The sequence below is a fragment of the Strix uralensis genome, chromosome 2, assembly GCF_047716275.1.
Source record: "Strix uralensis isolate ZFMK-TIS-50842 chromosome 2, bStrUra1, whole genome shotgun sequence".
NCBI lineage: Eukaryota > Metazoa > Chordata > Aves > Strigiformes > Strigidae > Strix > Strix uralensis.
The window spans coordinates 21,169,649-21,194,146 of record NC_133973.1 but is presented as its reverse complement, the minus strand read 5'-3'; the positions used below and the strand labels follow the sequence as shown (position 1 = coordinate 21,194,146).

At 36.3% G+C, this 24,498-nt stretch overlaps 1 protein-coding gene across 5 annotated transcripts in view; it reads left to right on the top strand.

Annotated features, from left to right (window-relative positions):
* Positions 1-24,498, top strand: part of CADM2 (cell adhesion molecule 2) — a 691,822-nt gene that overhangs the window by 409,186 nt on the left and 258,138 nt on the right. The window contains exon 1 of one of the 5 annotated variants that reach the window (XM_074857874.1): positions 12,060-12,080. The exons of the other annotated variants lie outside the window; for them this stretch is intronic. The gene's annotated coding sequence lies outside the window, so the exon portion shown is untranslated. Of the gene's footprint in view, positions 1-12,059; positions 12,081-24,498 lie in introns of those variants that run through there. 5 annotated transcript variants of the gene reach the window in all.

The following is a 24,498-nucleotide window of genomic DNA, read 5'->3' as shown; positions in this document are numbered from 1 at the left end:
GAGCAGAGCTATGATTCATACCTCTAGGAGTTCATGAAAATGTATTTTACTCTGAAAGTGTTACAGCTAAATATTCCTAATTTCAGTTAGTGAAAGTTCATACTGGCTACTGAAACTTTCAGATAATAAAAATGTTTACTGTGGAAGTCCTTGTTTAGTTCTGAATATGAATTTCAAAGAATTTTGTTATAAACATAATGCTTCTGAGATTTGTTGGACTTCAGAACAAGGCCACTGAAGAATGCAAAACACGCCCTTTGTTTAGTGGGCAAGTAGCAGGTGTGATAGTGTGTGTCCCCTTCGGCCCAAGCCTGGCCAGGACCCCATATGCTGGCTACCATAGGGCAAGTAGAAAAAGATATGCTACTTGTTATTTTATACTTGCTATGAGGAGTCAGTTTTCAGAAGAAAACAGGAAATTAATACCCAAACTGGGTTTTATAGCTTCTCTCTAGCTTCTGAAGTGTTTGTATATAGATGAGAGCGAGCGAGCAATATATGTTTTCAGCAGTTGGCTTCCTGTCACTCATAAATATTTTTTTCCTGAGGGTATTCTCAATCAGTGTATTTTTTATTGAAAAGTTTGCCCTGGATGCCTGAGCAGGAATGTCAGGCTTACTCAGAAAAATCTGATATCTGTCGATTTTGATGTCAGAGAGAGAAAGCAAACTTTTCTGTAGATGCTCTAACAAGTCCACCTGATGTTTTTCAATCCAGAGTTCTTACAGCTATTAGCAAAAACATTACCTAATGCAGTATGAAGAGAGCAATCAAATCGGCTCTTTGGTGGAGAGGGAATTTATTTCTTGAAATCTAATTGGGTTTCCTAGTATCTACCATAGATGGCAGTGCCAGTACAAATTAGTTTGAATTTTCTTGACTAGAATTCTGAGAATATCGGTGGTTAACTGTATTTTTTTTCTCAAAAATCGTCTTGTAACACCCTGTAGAAATAATTTTTTAAAAATTTGTTAATTGCAAACTTATTTAGGTCGTGATGGTAATGGTATTCTAAGGGATGTTTTACAGAATGAACTATAAAGTGATTTGAGCTCTTGCATCAGTAGTCAGTTTACTGAGGAAAAATTCAGATAATTCATAGCACATTATAATATTACAATCTGTGTTAAATCCTGTGGTTATCCTGTGCAAATAGTTGTCAAAGATTTTATGGTATTATTAAAATCTGCTTTGAATCTAGGGTCTACTTCAGGAAAAAAAATAATCAATTACATATTATAAGTAAGGATCCCTTTCCAGAAGCCATTTAATATCACCTTTTGATTAACTATAAACCTGTAATATATTTTATACACAGTAAAATTCTATGCAGGCTGTTGCAACTGCTGGCTTGTTGCTGTTGCTGGTGTACCAGAATTACATATGGAGAAAATTCTCTTTTTTGTCTGACCTGGTACTGGAAGAAGAATCAATAGCAACAAAAATTTTTGGTGACCAGGAAGATGACAGGTATCAGTTGCTAAAAGAGACATTATGTAATTCTTTGGCAGGTCTCACAAAGGTTTGGTTTAATGAAAAGTTTAAAGGGCTGTGTAGCTAGGTGATGCCGAGGGGCAGGAGTACTGGTGTAGGCAAAAATAGAAGAAAGTGTAGAAGGGAATAATGGAATCCTGTAGGCAGAAGATATTGGGAAGAGTTGAGTAAGGAGCTGCAATCAGAAGCAAAATTATGTGACATCTTGAATAAAGAAATAGGCAGCCTAACTATGAGATTAAGATTAGAATCTAGTAAGATTAGAATTGATTCCTTACACCCAGAAGGAGGCATTGCCGGAAAGAGAAGTTTCTGTGTTAAGGTGTGTTGCAAGTAGAGTGTAGATATTGCCATTGGATAAAGGTCATTCTTTCTGGTTTCCTCATGTCACTGAGTGGCAAAGCAAACAGTAGAATTCATATTCTGAGCCTGACAGTCTTCAGGGAGCAGACTGTTATGATCTCTCTTTCCACTGATCAGATGGCTTTTCACTTAGCACGGTGCACTGGTGTTGAAAGATAACAAAGTGATTTTGGACCTTTGTATCTTCGATCTCTGACTTCATGGAAATCACATTTCAACTTCAAATGTAAAGAGAAATTTTATGTAATTATCCCATCACCATCTCATATTTCTTACTAGTATGGGATATATACAGTAGTGACTAACTTGTGAAGTAGTAAACTACTGCTACCATGAATTTCTATTGTATTCTCATCTTCCTTCTCTTTGCATTGTATGAGTAAAAGCAAAGTCAACAAGAAATTCGACTTGCAATTTGTGTACCATAATCTTTCACCTCTTTTCCAGTAATGAGTAAACTTGGGTTTTCTCCTAATTTTACTGTAGCAAACATTCCAGAAAATGGACACTGTGGTTTACCTTCAGAATTTTTGGGGTGGAACTATGAGAATTTACCTGTTCTACAAAACAGAGATCCTCCTACCATAGCCTGTTCCCTTGGTAAATTTTACCCAATGAAATATCTTTCCCAGCTGTTAATTACTTGCTGTCATTTTATTAATACAGCATTTTCACTGGTGCCTAGCTGTTAAGGCTCTGATATTTTATCAGTTTTAGGTATTCATAGTTCATTTCACTTTTCTCCTGACAAAATATTTATAATTTGAATATAGATAGGGTCTTTAATCCCTTGTACTGGGTCTGGTTGGGCTGGAGTTCATTTTCTTCATAGCAGCCTGTATGGTACTGTGTCTTAGATTTGTGACCAAAACAGTGTTGATAACACGCGAGTGTGTTGGTTGCTTGTGAGCAGTGCTCGCACAGCATTAAGGCCTTCTCTGTTTCTCACTCTGCCCCTCCATGAATAGCTGACCCAAATTGACCAAATAGATATTCCATCCAATATAGTGTCATGCTCAGCAATAAAACTGGGCGGGGAGTGGGGAGGGGTGTGTGTGAGTTTATTCCAAGGTAACCATTGTTCAGAGAGTGCCTGGGCATTGGTCTGCTGGTGGAAGGTGGTCAGTGATTGCCCCTTGCACCACTTGGGGTTTTTTGGTTTTTTTGGGGGGGGGTTGTTTTTGGTTTTGTTTTTTTTTTCACTTTTCTTTGATTCACTTGGAGTTTTTTGGTTTGGTTAGGTGGGGTTTTTTTTTTTACTACTTATTAAAATTTCTTTATCTCAACTCACTTTTTTTTCCTTGCTTTTGCCCTTCCTTTTGTCTCCCCCATCTGGGGAAGAGTGAGTGAGAGACTGGATGGGGACTTAGGTGCTGGTTGGGGTCAACCCACCACATCCATTCTTCAGACACTGGGTATAAAAGCTGTTCATAGTGTCAGAATCTGGAAAATCTCTTCCTTTGTCGTCGTCTTTGAGAACAATTGATCCTGCAATCATATTTAACAACAAAATGTATCTTTGGTTAGTCGATGGTGTCCTTCATCTTACTCATTGGGGTGGCTAATACATTTGCCTTGTATTATGGTCATTTGTTTGAATAAATGTCATCATTATATTGATTAATATCCTGCCTTTCATAAGACTCATAAAATTTCCTGTCTAAATTCTCAGTGTCCTATTTTCAGTGATACAGAGCAACTATTTTTCATATTTAATACACTGAAAATCAGTTTGGAACAAAGGACTAAGGAATGAAACAAACTTTTAAAAAATTATTTTATTCTTAGGAGATATTGAAATAAGGCCAAAAATGTCATGTAAGAATCCAGACAGTGATGAAATCTGGTCAACAGAGGTCTCCCCTTTATTACATGGCGGAGTCATTGTTGGACACCCACAAACTCCCAAGTAGTGTAAACGCCCAGTGTAGCTGAGCACAGATTTCAGCAGATCTGAGCTAGATGGAAGATTTAGGGAGAGAGTGATTGATGTGAATTTGGTACAAAGTCTCTCATGCCCTATTTTGCTGTCTGTGATACTCTCTGCTGAGCACATCTGGCAAGACTTAATGTGAGAGCCATAAAGTCTAATGTGTCTTTTTGATCCAACTCTCCGGCCATTTTGTACAACAGACAGCTCTGGAATTTTAGTATCAGTAGGGCTGAGACTACCATAATCTAGCAAGAGAGGGGAAAAAAAACCTCCAAACTTGTCTTTGAAATACTTATAACAAAGGGGCTAAATTGTTTACATCTTTTTATATAAATATGAATTGTCAGATCGTCTGTATGACATGATAAGTTATGACAGTTTCAGCAAAAAAAGGTTTTCCTTGATGAATTTGTCGGTTTCTCTGGAGGATAAGCCTTTAATATTTTCTGTCTCTTCTCAAGGACTTCCTCTGTTAAGGACTCAGCCCTGAGTCCTTTGTATCTCGTGCCCTACTGTCTACTGTCCAACCTCATAAATGAAGAGAGAACTTTAGATGATACTTTTAGATGGAACTTTGGTGGATCCTTACTGGTCTCAAGTTGTCCGTGATTCCTTGTTCTCAGCCCGTCCTTTGGTCTTTGGTTTGCTTTTGTGGCACAGTGGGACAACTGGGTCCCATGCCTTGCAGATGACAGCAGCAAATGGTTTTCCCACTTCAGGGAATTGTTGCTCACTGCTTCTCCTATGTCAGCTGTTAAGTCTGATACCTTGGGCACAGGCTGCTTTCAGCAACTTCTTTCTGGGCTCAGCTCCAGTGGTGTTTAGCTCCTTCTGCCAGTGCTTTCTCAGCACAGACTAGAAATTGTTTTGCTATGTGTCAATCGGACTTTGTATGGCAGGTCTTGCTCCTCCTCTCTTGGCTCTCAGTGCATGGGCTAAGGTGGCATCAGCACTGTTTAAGGTACTGTTTCTTAAGCTCCTAGCTAAAGCTGTGCAAGCCCCTCTGTCCATCAGACAGGAGAGGGACATGCATTCATTTCTCCTCTGGAATGCCTCTGTGCTGTTATCTTTGAAAGCTGCTTCTCTTGGCCTCCATCTGGCTGTGGGCTACAACCTCTCTGACTAACATTGTGCTTTGCTGATGTTCCTGCTACTGTTTTGCTGTTGACGGTTCTTGCACTCCAGTGGTTTTTATTTCTTTCCTCACATTGCTTCTCTGTAATGCCTCTTTTATAACATGTTTTTACATTTTTCTGCTGAGATGGGAACTCTCTGCTCTTTCAGAAAAGGATACCTAATGAAATGATGGAATTCAGTACTTATTGTGATGATAGCTACTCAATTAATTATTTTTATTTTTCTTTCATGAAAAGTCCTTGGTATTCTCTCCAGCCCAAAAGATGGTTTCATAAATATTGCTGACTATTGTTATTCTGAAGATAATAAATTTTCCCCTCTCTATTGAAACAGAAATATATCCTTGTTTTCTCCCTTAAGAGTGGTGAAGATATATTCTAGATCATACAGTTTTAAGGAAGTAAGAATTACTTGAAATTCAAAACCTTCAGGGTCTGAAAAATGCTAGCCCTATGATGGGTTTCTTTTTCTGGGTAGATAATCTGTTGGTGCCTTTGTGACTGGCCCTTAATTTATGCCACTTACTTATACCTGTTACTTGATTTGTAGATATTTGTCAATGAGAGTGTGTGTGAATATGTACTATTTTCCTCAGATTAAAACCAGCTTTGAATATTTTTTTTTGTTAACTAATGTTTTGGTTATTGTAGTTAACAAATTAGGTAACAGTGTAATTAACAAATTCAGCGTGTCTTCTTTTGTACCTTGCATTGAGTATTACAAAAATGAGTTGGCTAAGTGCAGATATTAAATAACTCTTCATATTATCATAAATAATTGCCACTGAATATGGGAATCATTTAGAGCTGTTCATAGATGAAATAGTGTTTTTCATAAAAGTTTATCATTAATAAATAATTGCATTAATAGCAAGTACACATGAAGAAATACTAATCATGGTCAGCGTTATTATAATATGTTGTGTTCTTGCAAGTGTCAGAAGTACATTGCAACTGCTGATTAATCTGGGAAATAAACTAATAGAAGAGCACAGATCTGAATGTCACTGTAAGCATATTTATGTGAGCTTTTGATTTAATCTTGCCAGCTAAGTGCTGCAGGTGAAGTCAGAGAAGCTTCCACCTGTAAAGTTCTAGTGATATTTAATGAATACATTGGAGTTTTAGTCACTGGAGGTTCAATGGGTTTTACTAAGTGTGGCAATCTGCTCTTCTTTATAAAGAAGCGATTTCAGATGTCTCCATCTTGTATGCATTGCAAAGCAGTCATTGAAGAAGATGCTCTTTAACCAAATGCAAAATATTCAAGGGGGATGTGTGTGTGATATTTTTAGTTCCATAGACTTTTTTTTTTCCTATGCATATATTTTATTTCCTCCTTGTGTCTGTTTAAAATATCAGAATCTGCAAATTATGTTTCTCAAAGTGCAACATCTTATTTGAAAGACCATACGGCTAGAGAGAGCTGTCATGCAATGTCTGTCCCTCTATGCTACACATAATATTTGTAAATAGAAAGTATTCTTCAACCTGCTGCCACTGTAAGAGGTATAGCTCGGTTCAGCTTCTAGTGAATCTGATTTTTCTCAGGCAGGAGTAAAGGGATAGCCCTTTGTCTTCTGTTCTAACCATTTTATTCCCTGTGTCTATCTGCTGGACATAAACAGACAGGCTGACAACAGATTTGTTATCTACAGGCCAGCAGAAAAATTAAATAATACAAGTAGGAGTCTAAAGAGGAGTGAGTATACAATAACAAACTGACAAACCCTTACAAAGCAGCTGAAAGGAAAGGAGAGCTGTTTGATAATCTTGGGCTTTGTTGGCGTATTTTTTTTTTTTTGATAGAACAAATGTTTAAATTAAAAATCCATATAAAGTGCTGTGTGTTTCTAGGATGAGTGTGGGGGGTTTTTGTTGTTTTTTTGTTTTTGTTGTTGTTGGGTTTTTTTTAATTACATTATGTGCTACTTGGAAAAAGTCTTAAGGTTTATTCATGCATGTATTGATTTTTAACCTTTAGGCTAGCTGTGCAGTAAAGTACGGCCAACAAAATGGAGGTGTGCTTCTATTTAACTGTTCTTAATCCTGGGACTAGCAACTTCTATCTTGCTGCATCTGTGTAGACCTTTGCAAGGAGGTGCTACTTGCTCCCGCTGCCTCCTAACCTGACAGGAGGCTGCACAAGTGCTGCTGAGGACAAGTTGCAGTGCCATCAGTAAGCGAACATTGCTCTTGTCAATGCTATTAATTTTGGCTCCATAATATTCCATAATAGTCTGTTCATATGGTTTCCGGTCATCAGGTGGATTAAAGCTTCCAAGTGATGTAAACTTCTTAGTACAGCAAAACAACTGTGAAGATTTATCTCAGAAAAATCCTATTAGTTTTAGTTGAGCTGGAACAATACCCTTCCCTCATCCCCTTGCTTTTAAACCTTTCTGAAAACAGGTTTTTCTCTAAGAATAAAAATATTTTAAAAAGGAACTTGAATGGGATGAAAGCCATTTCTCACTTTGCCCAAAACCGAAATTTTGAGCAACTAAAATGTTTCATCTGTAACAGAGATTGTGTTATTTTATTTTATTTTTTTTAATTTTCATTACATGGAGGTATAAAAATGAGTTGCACATCGAGTAAAATTATGGAATGTATATGCAACTCACTGAAGCAAAACCCTTCTACTTTTCTTAAACAAAATATTTTTAAATAAGCAGAAAAAGAGAGTATTCTTCCAGAGTTGTCTTTTCCTGCTGATGAGCACACCTTGCACATGTTGATGCAGTTGTGTTTCCAGTGGAAGACTGGCCTCTCCCCTTTCCTCTTAGAAAGAGGTGGTCATTCTTTTGCCTTTTCCCCAGTAAACCTGGACGTTGTTCTTGCTAGTCCCCCCTTGTAGTGTGCTACTTACTTATGGTGTTTATTGCATAGTTTTATTATATTATTTCCTAGGTAATATAATACTATTTTTTAAATAATAGCTGATTAAATCCCTACTACAGGAACAATTTATTATATAAGACAGAACATCTACAGAGGTAGAATATAGTTTTGTTTCCTGAGTTTTACCCAGTTTCTGCTCAACATTCCTCTTTTGGGGGGGGGGGGGGGGGGGGGGGGAATAGTGCATGAAGATCTGCCTGAGAATTTCAGTAATTTTAGTATTAGAGCTGAACTAGTGTCTATTGCTTGTGATAACTTTGTAGTAGCAGCCTAACTAACCAAATACATGCTAGCTATGGTTGGTTTTAGACTGTAGCACACTGGTCAGGTGAAAATTCATTTAGAAAATATGGAAATCACCACCACTTACACTTGTATTTATTTTTTTTACACAATTTCTCAGAAGTTTCAAGAATATCATGACCCCTGTTCTGTAAGTTAATTTGTACAATATGTCCAAACCACTGCAATAACACACAGAAAAGGTCATATTTGAACAGATGATTAGTCTTTTCATGCTTTGATATTGCCCTCGCTTCCTCTGATAAGAGTTGAAGACATTGTCAGGAAGCTAAGTAAAAACTGTGTGGAGATCTATTTCATATTATTCTGACCCCCGTTTTCCACCCTTCTCAGCCTTGTCCTCCTAAGAATAAAGAAGAGACAGTAAGTCTCTCTTGAGTCAGTCTCACGCTTTTCATAATCATAGGTACGAAGATAGCCATTTCAGCATGAAGGGAGCTTCTAGGCATTGTTTGCTCTAACCAGAGTCAAGGATTTCATGGAAGGTTTTTCCTCTCATTTGTTTTGTCACTATTGAATCCAAATACAATTGAATCTTTTTGTCATTCTAATCCTTTTACCAGAATAGCCTCAGCTTAATTTAGCCTGCTTATTTTATCCTTCCTTTTGTTGTTCTTTCCTCTGCCTTTATTCTTCTCCTGTTTTGCTTTGTAGCATTCCTCTGCTGTTATCCACTCCTCCTTTTCTCAGAAATACTTTTCTCATTGCCCCAGCCATGTATTCTGCTCCTTTCTTGTAAAGCCACACAGCACATGTGCTAAGGGCCTATGCAACTTACTTGCTGACTTGGTTCTCTTGTCCAGCAGCTTAACAGTTCTTAGGACAAGTAGCGTGTGTACCAGTATTTGTATAATGCTCGATGCAGTAAGGTCTGTAACCATAGTAAGTCTCTTACCATCTGCTGTTTTGCTCATAGAAGTGATCATCTAAATTTCAATGTACAGTCCAACCATTTGTTGCTGCTCTAAAGATAATTAAAAAGTTGCAGCCTAGTTTAGCTAGTTTAGCTATCCACTTAAGCTGCATGCATGTATGTTTTGTACAGTCAGATTTTCAGTAGTACTGATGCAAAGCAACAGACTTTTTTGTAAGTTCTCTCTTCTTTCCCATAAACTGTTATCGACAGTCTTCAAAAAAACTTCTTTAATACAACACCAAAAGTATGTGCAGGAAATATCCATGTCACCTACCCATAAGCACCAGTTTTAAGAGATTCCATAATAAATGGAGGGAGAGACAGGTTCCTCTAAAGGGCAAGTCAGAGAGGAAGCCTAGCCTAAATGCTCTGGACTCCCTCTGTTTTTCCACTGATTGAGATACCTTTTTGTTTGAAGTCAGACATCTCAGTGAGGTGACTAAGTTCAAGTAGCATAATTGCACAACACTCCCCTTTCCTGTCTTTCCATACTGCTGATCTAAAAGGGCCTAAACCCAGAACTTCGCTCCACAGCAGCCAGAGCTGTGCTACATGGGGGTGCGTAAGAAGCAGGAGAAGCGCAAAGCAGAATCCTGAAGACATGTCAGGGTGCGCTGGGTGCCGGTCAGCCAGCTGCTTTGTGGGAATGAGGGGCAGTGCTCCCTCCCCACAGCAGAGCTGAGAGTGTGTCCTTACACCCAACAGTTCAATTCCCTAGTCTGTGAAGAAAAGTCTAAGCAAATTCATCTTGCATTGATTTCTAGGGTCAGGAGACTTTTCCGTCAAGTTCCAATATATTCGAGGTGCTTAATCAATACCAGTGTTAAACTGCCACCCATAGCCATTTGCAGGGATATTTTTCTTTGATTTTCTGACTTACTCGTGTAATGCCATACATGTCTTAAGAGATTAAAAATAGGAAGAATACATGTGTAGATGTTTTTGATGAATAGGATCTTTAGTAGAAATTTAATAACCTCAAATGTAAAATATTGATCTTCTTGTACTTGCCCTTATAAATTCCTTTAAAATTGTAACTTTTTTTTTTTTAGTTGCAATTACATGGAAAGACAAACACAGTCTTAGCACCTGTAATCTAACATGTGGCATGATGCAATGTACAGTTTGCAGCCCTGAAGGTCAGAAACTTGAATGTTATTTATTAGAGAGAGAACATGAATTGTCACTATGGCTGAAGGGTGTATTTTCAGACAGAAGTGGAGCAAAAGGGAGAGAATTCATGACATGTTGGATAACAAACACCTCGTAAAAGTGGCTATGGAAATCAAGTACATTGATGAATTTTAGCAAATGTATTGACAGCAACACTAAAAAAATAAATTGATTAGTCTGTGTTATATATATTACTGAAGCAATTGATGATGAGCATAATAGCATCCTTCAAAATTGCTAATAAAAAGGCACTGTTAAGCAATGTTGTGTTCTTGACTTCTGGTGCTAGTCTTGGTCTGGAAAGAGAAGGCTGATCTCTGTGTGTATCTGAGATAGTGTGGATGGATTAAGCCAGCATTTGAAACAGTGGAGAGTGCTTTCTGTGGTGAAAGTACAGTAGAGTTTTTAACGGTTAAAGGAGGGGAAGAAAGTAAACTTTTTTTCCCCGTTTTCTTTGTTATTTACTACGTCATGGATTGTAACTGTTTCAGGCCTCTGTATGCTGTAGAGCTTTCCTGGCTAAGTTTGACCATGAGTCTAACTTCCTGGCTAAGTTTGACCATCTCTCTAGCAGACTCTTCCATTAACAAAATCCAAACAGTCTTGTTAGTACCCTTTTATACTTTGGTAATCTGAGGAAAAGTTTGGTGGTGAGGGAACTGCAAGACTGCTATAGTTTCTTAAACTTTGCCAAACTCCTGGGTTTGGGATGCCTTAGTGTTTGCTTGGTACCTGTAAATCACCCTTAACATAAACTAGTTTACAATATTATGTAAAAGGAATAAGTAATTTTAAAGTTTTAACTATAGAGAACATATTTGCAACTTTATGGAGATAATAGCTTTCTTATCTCTTACTAATCTACTCAGAGTGTCTCCTACTGTATATCATCTGTCTAGTAACCTGTTTGTAATGCAAGAGTAAAAGTTTCTTCTTTTAAAATTCTTAATTTACAACCAGAGGGAAAAAAAAGATTCCTTTTGTACCCAGCCCCACTTAAGGTTCTGTGCCAATTCAAATCTTAATTTCATCAAGAGTAATATCTTTAATTTCTAATATAATTCAGGGATGGCTTTAACTTTTTTCTAGGTGATTCAAGAATCAGGGTAATTAGTAAATATTAGAACTGTAACTGTATGGTGAGATAAAACATTCTTTTTCTACTGTGATTAAAAATCCTTTTAGTCTTTCAATGTACCCAACATATAATCTCTTATAAAATTCCCAAGATACAGCTGAAGTTTAGGAATTGCAGACTTGAAGATGAGATTATTGCATGTAGCTAATGGTGGAGTAACTTAGGCTGGAAGGGTACTCTGGAGGTCATGTGATCAACTTCCTCAGCAAAGCAGTTGCAAATCTGATGTTAGATGGGGTTACTATGGGCCTTAATTGAACAAGTTTTGAGAGTCTCCAAGAAACTGAGATTCCTCAGTTTCTCTGGCACCCTGTTCCATCGTTTGACTACCCTCATGGAGAAAGGTTTACATCTGCTGCAAGAGCAGATCATGATAATGACATTTCTGAGGTCATGATTGCCTGGGGTGACTAGCTCCTCAGCCTTCAAAAGATTCCATGATAGCATATATGTACAGTTTATTAAAGGAAACCAGGCTATAGCTGCCCTCAGTGATGACTCTAATGCTCTTAGCCAGTGAGCAGCTTCCTAGTCCTGTGTGTTATGGTGCCAGGCTTGAAGCTGTCATGTCTGCCATCACACTTAGTGCAAGAGAGAAATAATGCTCAGATATTAACAAGGATTATAAAGCTGAGGTGAGGATGGATGGATGCCAGGATTTTCTGCTGAGCCACAGAGCAGCAGCCTGGATGTTCACCACACTGTGCTGACTCCACGCAGGTAATGGCTTTTTACAGCCCTCGCAGCCTTTGGAACAGCAAGCATGGAATGGAAACTCTGAGCTACCCCCATTCTGCTAATCTACTTTTATTTCCTACTCTTTGTTTTATGGTAAATGAATGTTACTTTTTCCATGCCTACCAACTGATTTAATAAAAGTTTTTACCTCTGCCTACAAATTGTCTTGAATTATAACAGGAACTTAATCAGAGTCATAGAACAGTTTAGGTTGGGATAGACCTCTGAAGCTCATCTGGTGTAAACCCCTGGTCAAAATATGTTCAGTTGTGAAGCTGTTGTTAGAGGTGTACTAAATTTAGGCACTAAAAATAAGTGTTGGTATTTTAAAAAAAATTTAGAATTCTTAGGATAAAATTAAATAATCAGCTGGTACAACAGAAAATGCTTTGACTGAGCTCATGAACTGCAGTCAGGTAAATGTAGTGAACAAAGCCAAGTAACTGCTGACAACTGTCTTCTATAATCATGCCCTGTTAATAATTCTGATGATCTCTCTTAAACCCAAATGGATAGGATGACTATTAATCTGTTTTAATTAAGTCTATCATTAATAGCACAAAGCTGTTAACAATAAGAGGGAGGTCAGGTTTTTTGATTTGGGGTTTTTTCATTGCAGATAACTGGATTTAATTCATGAGTAAAAAATATAGGGAGCTCTTTCAGGAAAGCTCTCAGTTTAGTTTTCTACTTTTGTCTTTTTTATGTAGCTGAGTTGAAAATTGGCACAGGAAGAAGCTGTTTATTTTTTTTTACTATGTGAACTATGAATATAGATATAACTTCTGTTCATAGAGTGCAGAAACTGTGGACAAAGTAACTCAGAAAGGCACATCATACTGATGAGGCTGCAGATGGCAACTCCTGAAAGCCTGGGGCCATGTGAGAATATTGAATCTAACTTGAAATGCATTTACTTGCATCCTTGTTATAGGGGTTTTGCAACCTGTTTGTAGTCAGTGTTGCCGCTGTCACTTGTTTGCGGGAGCAAAGGAGTGTGAGAGAGGTTGAGGAAACGTGTGCCCTTGCTCTAAAAACGAACAGGGGCAGTGGGCAGTATGGCTCGGTTTCTCCTGACTGCTCTTTGCAGTGACTGGAAAGAAAGAAGCAGCAGAAGCAGTGTGCCCATTCTCAGCAGCCTCACTGACAAATTCCAGTGACACCTCAGTAGTTAGGGATTTTCAGCTTTGATTCCTTACTGATGAGTGTCTTACCAGTGGCGGTGTGGAAAGAATTGATAATGCAGCCACCTGGATTTCGGGTGTAGGTTAGCTGCCTTTTGGTTGCAGTTCTTTGCAGACTGTCCTCTGAGTTACTCTGTTGCAAAGTATGAAAAATTTTCATCTGGAAATATGACATGATCCTGTACTTCACGTGCTTTATTGGCTTAATGTTATTTTACTCACCATTTCCTTTTAATAGTGATGTGTGTTGTTTGTGGGAAGGTATATTTATAGGTCTTTGTGGTTTTGAGCAATGTTGCTAAACTGCTTCTACCAAAAAGGTGTTAATACTTTTTTCTGGTTTATATTTTGGTGTGTATATATATGAAAATAGGTGCCAAAAAGTGATCAGGATGTAGATCTATTTAACATCACATTTCTTTGATAAAACTCTGAAGTGCTCCTTCAATAGTTTATAACTAAACATGCACTAATAAACCTATCTTCCGTGGGCTTTTCTTGTCTTCATGATAGACTTACTGTGAAGTATTCTGGAATGTGTTGTCTAGAGCTGTAAGTTTTCTGCTAAATATCTGGATAATGAAAGAACAGTTGAATTTTGTGCAATTTTTTTTTTTTTTATGGCTTTCCACAAATGTGTGCTTCCTTCCACTTTTCCTCCTTTATATTGTTTTTGCTGGATCAATGGCTTTTATTCATGTTTTCTAAAGTTTTAGTTTATTGAAGTGTTTGGGCACAAAGGAAGGCATAGTCATATTACAACAGGAAGTAATGCATACATGTTATGCTGCCTGTGCCCCAACACATTTTAAACAATTGTAATTCTTTTTAGCAGTTAAGTGTAAGTATATGTTAAGTATGCAACTTACATTTCCCATGTTTTCCAACTCCTCTTTTTGCATAATGTTCTTTCTCTGGTCTCTTCTCAGTTACACTATCAAAAAATAAGCAACAGTATAGGAATTTCAAGAAGATAGTCAGAAAATGTAAAATTCCATGTCTGTATTTCCTTGTATTGGCCAATTTGTCATCCTCACTTTTATTTACTGCAAATGACTTAGCATTAAGTGGGTAATACTGATGATGGTGTAGTCTTCTGGAGTTAGACTAGATGAAAGGTATTTGGTAGTAAGTAGTTGAAGGGAAACTTAGTTCTGCATTTACATTTCTGATGGCGTTGTAGCTCTTCACATGGTAACACAGGCACTGCCAGACTGGGTCAACCCATGGATTTCTCTAGTCTCATGCCCTTGGCAGTGGCAAATAGGTTAAGAGGCGGGCCGGATAACATAATTCAGCTATGAGTTTACATTTATGTGCTGAAGAAAATGTTATTAACAATAATATCCATGCTGTACTTGGGGTAGAAAGATTCTACTTATACTCTGAAGCATGAGATTTAATTACTCTTACATCATTGTCTTTGCTTACAAAGCTGCCAGTGTTGTTTATCATCACAAATTTATCCAACCCTTTTAAAAAGAAGCTTTAATATTTGTCTCAATGAACTTTCACAGCAGTAACTCCATAAATTAATTAAACACTGCCTTGGAAAAGTGGCTCCTTTTTGCAGTTGAATGTTTAGTATCATTTCATAGAAGCAGATTTTTCACAAGTTCAAGAGAAACTGGATAGTTTTCACTATGCCCTTCATTATTTTATTATACGTTTTCCCAGTTGATAAATTAATTGACTGATTGCATATATTGAGTTTTTTCCTCCCATACCCCCAGCCCCTTACATCCTTTTGGACCACTTCGGTTCAAAATTAAATATGTAATAAGCCTATAAATGTTAGTAATCTTATGATCTATCTTAAGTAACTCTATTACTAATAGTATATTTATGATCTGTCTAAAGTATGTTCTAAAGCTGAAACTTTAACTTTAAACTTCAGTCAAATTTATCAAATTCACTGAGTTAATTAACTTTATCTTCAATATCTCCTGTTTCCAGATGCTGAAAGTTTCAAGTTGTGTGCCAATTTTATTTGTTTCTTCATGTTAGTATTCATTTCTATTTATGAGACAAGGTGTAGATTATCTCTTATAGCTACTCTGTTCCCGATATTAACTGTAATGCATGTTATATAATATTTTCAGATTAAAGATGTGAGGGGAGGGCAGTATGGCTTTTTTATATGCATGAAGTATAAAACAGTTATAGTTACATACAGTGAAGGAATGTAGGTTGTAAGTAGATCCACAAAGAGAACTGAGTCCAAAACACTACTGAATTGAAACACAGCAATGCAAAGAAATTAGTTTCATCTGCATCAGTTCCTTCATCTGACTCTCCAAGTAGTTGCAAATGTACTAATCCTGGCATAAAAGTGAGGGAGACTGTGCAAGTCGTCAGGGCATGGACAGAGGACGGGAACATTCGCTCTAGATGTATGGTCACTTAATTCAAAATGTGATTATGGTCTAAATAAATCTATATGTCTTCCTAAAATGTTATAGTTCCAGTATAAAAAGGCTTAATGTTAAAAAAGGTATCACGTCAAGATGATTATCTTCTGGTATTTAATTCTCTTCATTACTATTATACTTTTATGCCCTTAATGTCTTCTCCAGTACTCTGAACTTCATGTTTTTAAATTACCTGGGATCGTTGTTAATATAGTTTTTCATGGACTTTTGATGACTGTGCACTCAGCCTGGCATTAAGCTTGAAGAGGACCTTCATCTGTCTGCCTTACATATAATTATATATGTATAAAAGACCCTGTATTTCTCAGTGGCAGATGGTTTACTCCTTTCAAAAACTTAGAATAACAAATAGTTTTCCATACTTGAATGAGCTATGCAGCTTTTAGAAACATAATTCCCTGATAAAGCTACAGGCTGCTTCTCAATTTTAGGGTGAAAGTGTGAAAAGGCATGTAGCAGTTTTGGGAGTAGAATCATGGCACTGACAGCCAGTGACCACCTTCCTAGAAGTTCCCTTTTAGTTGAACTGATTCTCAACGTATGGGTGTGAACAACAGATCAACATAATACCTGTCAAGAGCGAGACTATCTTATGGCTGCTCCCTCTGCTTCTTAAGATACATTATATTATTTTTTTTCTTACTAGATTAACTTCATGAGGTAACTGTTTGCTATGACAGTGTTGGTTGCATATTGATTCCTGCATCTTACCGTATGAGTCATCACTTTGGGTATCAAGTCTGTGTTTTTATTTGTTGCGAATACTCTCTCTGATAAAATTTCTTGGTTAATTTATTTTATTAATGATTTACATTGCACAATAATCATCCATCTTAGCTGATAAGTATATAATAATATGTACACATGACTACTGATAATTGCTGCATTAGAGGATGCTGAAAAATGCAATTCCATCTATCCAAGGTTGATATCAGATTGTACAGATCATTCTAGGGCTGTTTCCTTTTTTTCCATTTATTTTTCCTAAATCACTATTATTTTCTTTCAGTAATCTAATGGTATAATTATTGCTTGAATCATAGCCTACTAAAGTCAATAGAAATATCCCTTTCATATTCAGTGGGTGTTAGTTGGTTTTTTGGTTTTTTTTTCCAACAGCCAGCCTAAATTGTTTCTTGCATGTACACCTTTTGCTAAAATACTTTTTCAGTTGCAAGCTAAATACTGTTCATGTTGCACAGGCCAAAACCTTTCCCTTTCTCTCCCTCTCTCTTTGAATGTCAGATTACAGTTCTGATTGAAAGCCCTATAAAGTCAATGGAAAGACTTTTTTTTTTTTTTACTTAGAAGGCAAAACAAAAGGGAATAAAAAACTCGTGTCCTTAAAGGAAACAAAATATCTGAATCATAGAAGGAACAACTATATTGACTAAAAATGTTAACTTTCAATGAATAAATGTATATATTCATATGTGTCATTGTAGAGGGATTCATTCATTACCTCCTACAAATTTTCTGTTGGACTGTCATTTGGACATACTTTATCTGGATATTACATAGTTCAACTTACGTAGAGGATAGCGAAGATATTTTCAGAATTATTTGTCATATGATGAAACATGGAAGGTTGTGCAATGTTGCCTCTGTGCAAATGATACTTCCCAGTTCCTGTATTAGAAATGCAGAATACAAAACTATTGAGTCAAATATAGTTTTAGCACTTGTATGTCTGCATAAGTTGTTTCAGAGCCCAAATATTTTTACTTGGTTTAATTTCTGGTAGATAGTCTCACACAGATCTGATACCAGCATTTTACCTTGAGTGGCAATTTTTTGTCAGCATTCTTTTTGTTTCTTTGAAGAGAAGCTAATTTGAACTGATGGTTTTAAACAATGTTCTGCATATAGTACTTGGAGCTCAGTATTGCTTGGTAGACAAAGTGCTGACTGTAGAAGCTGTTTGGTTTTTCTCTTGACAGTATTGTTATGAATTGTAACTTGCCAAAATAATAGTTAATCAAAGAAAGTACCATGGTAGTCTCTCTTCCTGTATGTGTACTTCCATTGTGGGTGAAAGCAGAACAGAGAAGGAAGGTGGAGTAAAATAAAGTGGTGGTCTTGGACTAATGTTTGTGTAAGTCTCAAGAACTGTACCATGAACCACCATCTTTTCAATGCTGTTCTTTTCCTCCTAGAGCTACTTTCATTCTTACTGGAAATCAGTACTAAAAGAACTGTGTATATGAGAATACGTTTTGCTGTTAATCTGCTGGTTGACAGTTTAACCAAGTATTTTCATGGTTCTCCAGGGAGGCTTTGCAATCATCTTGTTCTGGCATGAGTGTGCTGACAGCAGAACCAAAGGTGGGTATTTTCAAGCTCACTCGTATACTGCCATAGAGCACTGCAGCTGGCACAGTCTAGACCAGACTTCATAGAGAAATAAGAAGAGAACCAAGCCCTTGCTTTGTACTTGTCAGCAAAGTGCCGTGAACACCTCAATGGCTGTAGAAGTGGTAATACCTAGTGGGAGACCTTGTTCTGTAAGCATCTGGAGAAAGCACCATATTTTCTGATTACTCTATTGGATGAGTAAAGGACAGCTTTTAATGAGGTCAAAAATGGTGAATCTCATTCACCTCATATGATCTGGACATAATACAGGGCCACTGTAGAAAAGTGGGATTGAGACAGATGTATTATAGAGAGGCCTGAAAACAGGCTGCTGAGATTTCCCAAACAAAACAACCTTATTATCCTCCCTTAAAAAAACAAACAAACAAACAAACCAAAACAAAAACTTAAAAGTGTTCAGTTCTGTTGTCTGCAGAGTATGATACGGCCCTACAGTATTTTCTTGGCATAGTTGCTTTTTATATGTAAAATTTGACTATCTGTTGTACAAAGTTCAACTTTATAGTTCTGTTAATAAAATATCCAATCAGACTAACTAAACTTGCAGTCAGTTACTGTTTTTGCTTTGCCAGTGGTACTGGATTTAATCATCTGATAGTCTGATTGTGCTAATCCCATGCTTTCCCAAATGTAATGGTATTTAAGCATCACATGCCGTGGGAATTATAAAAACAAGGAGAGAATTTGTGGGAGGAGTTCTTACTGAATATGAATAGAAATATTAGAATGTAGCACTGTGTAATTAAAACCTTTTTAACATTTAAACATTAACATTTTTTTAATTCAAATGATAGCTTGGTCTTGTGTCAAGACAGCATTTATTTTATTTTAAAAATAAGGAAGGAATAGGAAAGCTACCTTTTGCCATGGTAAAAGCATAACCAAACATCTCTGAAACACAACTAGACAAAATAACGCTGTAAAAGTTCATTTTTTGACACTCTTGCATCTCATCAATCCAAATTATTGTTTTCCTTTATTTAAATAATTCTAACATACAGGTTCTTTGCCATTGTTTAGTTGTAAATCTAATAATATGATTGGAATTGCTCAATAATCTTCTGTCTCAGGCTTTTCTTCATTTCTGATTCATTGTGTCTATTATTAAACCCAGCTGTTGATGTTTTTGAACAAACTGATTTCTGAATTAACTCTGCATTGTGTCCTATAATAACGCCACTTCTGAATTATCATGGGCTGCTCCCAATTTACTTTTAGATAATTAAAGGCTGTCTTTATTTCTATCCAAGTTGCCTGTTTTATTTCCCAGAACACAAGGATGTGATTTCATTCATGCTGCTCTAGGGGTCTGAAGTTGATAATCATTTTTCTACATCTGCCCTCATCAGTGTCATCTTCCAATATATGATGCTCCAGCGTTATTCCTTGGCTTTACTCATTAGCATTCACAGTGTTGGTGCTGTGTTGTGCTAGTCTGCCACAAGCCGTTCCCTGTTGTTTTCCTGAGAAGTCTGTACCTTCATGCTGTGGAGTAGCCTTGCTTTCTAGAGTACATTCCTCTTCTTTTTATTAACTTTTATTCACATAAACTCTTTCTATATCAAAATTATTAATACCTTAAAATCATGCATTGTCTAAATACTTAAATAGATTGCATGTGAATGAATATAAACACCTTTGGGACCGTCATAGTGTGTCTCCTGTAAGGTGCATATACTAAGTGCTAAATTAAATTTAAGGACTTTAAAATTAAGACCTGAATATAATATATTTTGGATAACTAACTCATGGGGTTTTGTTTTCTGCAAAGTAAACTGATATATTTTTTATTAAAAAAAAAAAAAATTACAAAAAAACCCAGATGTACTTCAGATGTAAAGACTGACCTGTGACATGCTTCCATATGGGATCATACATAGTATCTGATTTCCTTCTATTACCAGCTCATCCCATTGCTAAATACAATAGGAAGACTCTAAAACAAAACAAAAAAAAAAAATATGGGGGGAAAGGTAAGGGATTTACAGCAAACCCCCATGACAATTAAAAAGAATTACCTTGTTTATCCCCATTAAGGTTCGTAAAGAAAGGGCATTTTAGGCTCTTAATACTCTTTTTTAAAGTAGTATTAACCTCAATTTATGACAGTTGCGTTTATTTACCCTTGGCAAGAACAAGAATTTTAATCTGATCCAAGTGCTTTTCTTCCTGCCAAGGTGAAATTCCTGTAACTTCTTCCACATTTAATAATTGAGATATTTAGGGACTGGTTTCTTCCATTTGTTATTTTTTGAGGGACTGCTTGTGGTACTTTTAAATGTAGTAGTAAAGCTGAGCAATGGACGTGGCAGAGAATGATCCTCATGTTACTAATAGACAGGATTAATAAAACAGGATAAGAAGGTGTACAAGGCATGTTATCTATTTGCTCAAAAACGTAGTAGCAAGTTCTTCGAGGTTAACGTTGGCTTCGCAGAGCAACTACTTTTTGCCTACTTGGTTACATGTAACTGTGTATGAGTAAATGAAATCTTTGAACTGGCGGCAGTGTGTTAAGTTTCTGTTCACTTCATTACTTGATATGCAGGACTTTTCTCTATTATTCCTCAAGAGGCAGCACTGTTAAGATGCTGTGTAAAATTTTCAGACAAGTGCTCAGGTACTCTAACAAAAAAATGCATCTTATTTATGATGTGTCAAATTACTGTTCTGAGAGTAGACCTTTTAGGTTGCATTCAGCCTTTAATTTGACTGAATTTAAATAGCATAAAACACCTTTTAGTTGGAACTTGGCTTGCATATTATATGTCTCATTTCAATGAAAAACATTCAGATGCAAATACGGTTTGTTTGGACTGAGTACAAATGCCACTATCATGACTGATGAAGGCTTTTGATCACACATCTACAAACTGAAACCTTAAAAAGGGAGAGGCTACTTGGACTGGCATCTGCAGTGCCATGAATTATTTAGTTCCCATTATTCATAAATCTTTTGAAGAGAAGGCTTATGAGATTTTTAAGGAAGAGTAGTCATAGTTGTGTTGCCAGTTTCTATTTATGCTGTGGCTGACTGCATGTGCAAACTTCTTCTAAACTGCAAGAGTTGTACTGAATATGAAAGAGGTGTGTGTACAAACTTCTCAGGAATGGCCCTGAAAGGTTTCTTTGGTTTCCTAGGATAAAAATGGGGATGTATCTGTTTTTACCGTCTGCTTTGGTGTGCTCCGAGAGGTGGGCAAGGCAAAAGCATGTCAGAATAATTTGGTGAGCTACCCAGTTAGCTGCTGGGGACCTGGTTGAATCTCACAGAGCCCACGTTCACAGCTGGAGTTTGTTCTGCCGCTCATTCACTGAGCTACGCATCTCTTTTGGCTGTGCTCAGACAGCAAAACAAAAATAGCAGCACCACCCTTGTTTTTTAATTCTTTCGCTCAGAATCCTTTATTGCGCGATGTTTTTGTTACAAACAGGTAACATTTCAAAATGTTTCTTCTATTTCCAGCAAAGGTTGAAGCTAAATGCTACCTATAAGCACTATTCTGCTATAAAGGAGGTTTGTGTGCTTGTTTAGCTCATCGTAATTGTGTAAACATGCTGTCTGTAAGATGCATGTTGGCAGAAGTGTCAAGGAATTAGTTGGAAATACCCAATAATAATTATTAGTACTTGCGGATTAGTTTAGTGTTTGGGGTTTTTTCCTTTTTTTTTTTTTTTTCTTTTTTTCCCCAGGATGGTTTCCATTTGCATTACTGAGGAATACTTTGGGTAATTATTTGTCTGGTATATGTTCTTCCAGGATACTATGAAACTCACATTATGGATCAAAATACTGTAAAGACTCAACATGTAGTTGTTGTACAATTCAGAAATTTACAGCATTCACAAATCACTTCTTTACGATACAACTCTTTTCATTGTAGGAGTAGTAAGAATATTTTACTTCAGAAGTCATAATTAAGAGGATTACCCCAAGAATTGCATCATTTCCTGTAAAGAGTCACTTTGACTATACTTAGTTGCTTTAATTTCCTAAGATAATATTCAAAAGTTTCTCAAAAATATTCCGTGAAAGTGTTCTTATCTTTCAATTTTCAATTGACTGTACACATTACTCTAACTTGATTTACTCTCTGTTGTTCAAATGTACCAAAATGCATTATACTTTACAGGCAGTAATGTACGTGTATACACACACACAGAGGTTTATATGTTATATAGTATATCATTCATATATATATCACACATATATTGCTTTATATATTCTTTTCTAGAATATAATAATGGATGTTATATGTTATATAAAGCTATGGATATTGAACAAGTAACTTTATGTAACATATAATATGGTTATCTTATATGAAAGAATATATTGAAATAATATATACCCAGTATCTAGTATATATAATATGAAATATACAATATAACATGCATATATTAAATATATATAAAAATAGGTATACATTCATATTACATTAAATTTTGGGAGTATTTTCACTGATGTGAATGGAAAAACAGATATGAGAAATGAGAAGTGCAAGAAACATGCTTATTTGCTATATATAAGAAAGGTTTGTTTTTTAAGATGAGTAATGTAGCAACCTTGTGGCAGTGTTGGAAGGAGCATAGGCAGAGACCATCATAATGATAGTGAGGAAGTAATTATTAATAAGATATTAAAACTTTCCTGTCATTAAGCATTCATTTACAGTTATTGTAGAATCTTAGTCTATCTCATATATTTTATGTCTCATCACTTTAGAAATAATTTCTCAATATTGAAATGCTGAAAATACAGGTGACTGGAGTTTGAAATTTAGAGATTTCTATAATAGTTAGTATGTCTTATACACATTTGGTTCTCTGAGCTTTCTGATCTGGATCTTTGAATTTAATCTTCTCCCCTTCTTTTCACTTAATCTTGGCTTTTCTTCCTCTTGTGTTTTAATTTTTTTTACCTCCCTGGTTTTTAGTTTTTCTTGTTGACTTTGAAGAACAACTTTTGGCATCGTTTTTAATTCATCTTAATATGTTAGCTTGCTAGATTTCCTAGACTCCATTTTTAAAGATCCTGTGCTACCTACAAGCCACAATGCTTCAGTCTTCTCATTTTCATTCCACCAAAGCAGCAGAGACTTGCTGAACGCTGTTTTTCTCACTTCAGTTATTTCTAACAGTCACTCAGAAGCTCTCATTTGGTGCTGTCTCTACAGTGGACCATATACCATCATTAGTGTGTCCGCTTGCCAGGTGCATATACTTTGGCTATGTACACATACCGTGGTAAAGATGTGCTTTAATAAGTCATTATTTTGATGACTTATAGGCAGAACTGAGCAGTCCATTAAATGCATCTGGTCTATTTTGGAGGTATAGCCAGCATATACATCTAAAAACCAAGAGTGAAGGCCCCAGTACAGAACAAAGCTGTGACAACCACCTCAACAGCTCAAGTAAGCAGTCTGTGGGTGTTCTTGTCAGACTGGAAAGCTGTGAGCCACCCCTTTTGAAACTAACTCAGATGAAATGCAAACTGAAGCAAGTTTAAGTGTAATTTTGTAACGTTAATTGCTGACCACCTAAGCAGAGATTTTTCAGCCCATCAGTTTAGTCCCCAGTGTTAAAAATCACTTTTTTTTTTTCTTTTTCTTGCTGCAGAAAGCTTCCAGAATACACGTTTCCTCACACATAGTGCTTCCATCTTTTTATCTACCAACACATTAGGCATATTAATTCATGTAGTAACCTGAGAGCGATATGGAGAGCCAGGACTACTGATAGCTGCTGTAAATGTAGATCAACTCTTAAATGAATCTTGCCTACAAACAGTTTCAGTAGTGTGGCAATATAATTAAAGGAAGAATAGAAATGTTTTCAATGCTCAGATCAAAGAAAATTTGGGCTCAGGACAATATTAAGAATATCCTATTTGGAACAATTATAGCTTCTTTGAAACTATTTTTATTTTTTTAAGCTTCTTTAACAATGTTTTAAATTCTGAATTTAATATCACTTTCTTTTCTGCCTGAAAAACCTAACGGCTGTTTTATGAGTTTTCAAATTCTGAATATTCATGTGTATGCTTTTAGATTCTGAATATTCATTCCTCCAGTCTTTTGCTCACAGAGAACTATTGGCTTTTATTTCTTTAAACAAGAGGGTGGGGGTTGGGTGTAAATTCTTAAGTCTGAAATTTGTGATTTGTTTGAATTTGTGAGTTTTCAGCTGTAGTTCTCATAACTCTGGGAAAGCTGTAGAATAGCTGACAACTTTTGCTGCATTAGTTTGTATATTCAACACATACAGTTAAAACCATAGCAGGAGATACAGGAAATGAAGTGGGTTTTAATTTAATGCACATAGGTTAAATTTCAAACACGCAATGAAAGATGGTGTGAGGTCAAAGAGATGTTTAGTAAGGATGAAATTTATCTCTGGAAGTGCATC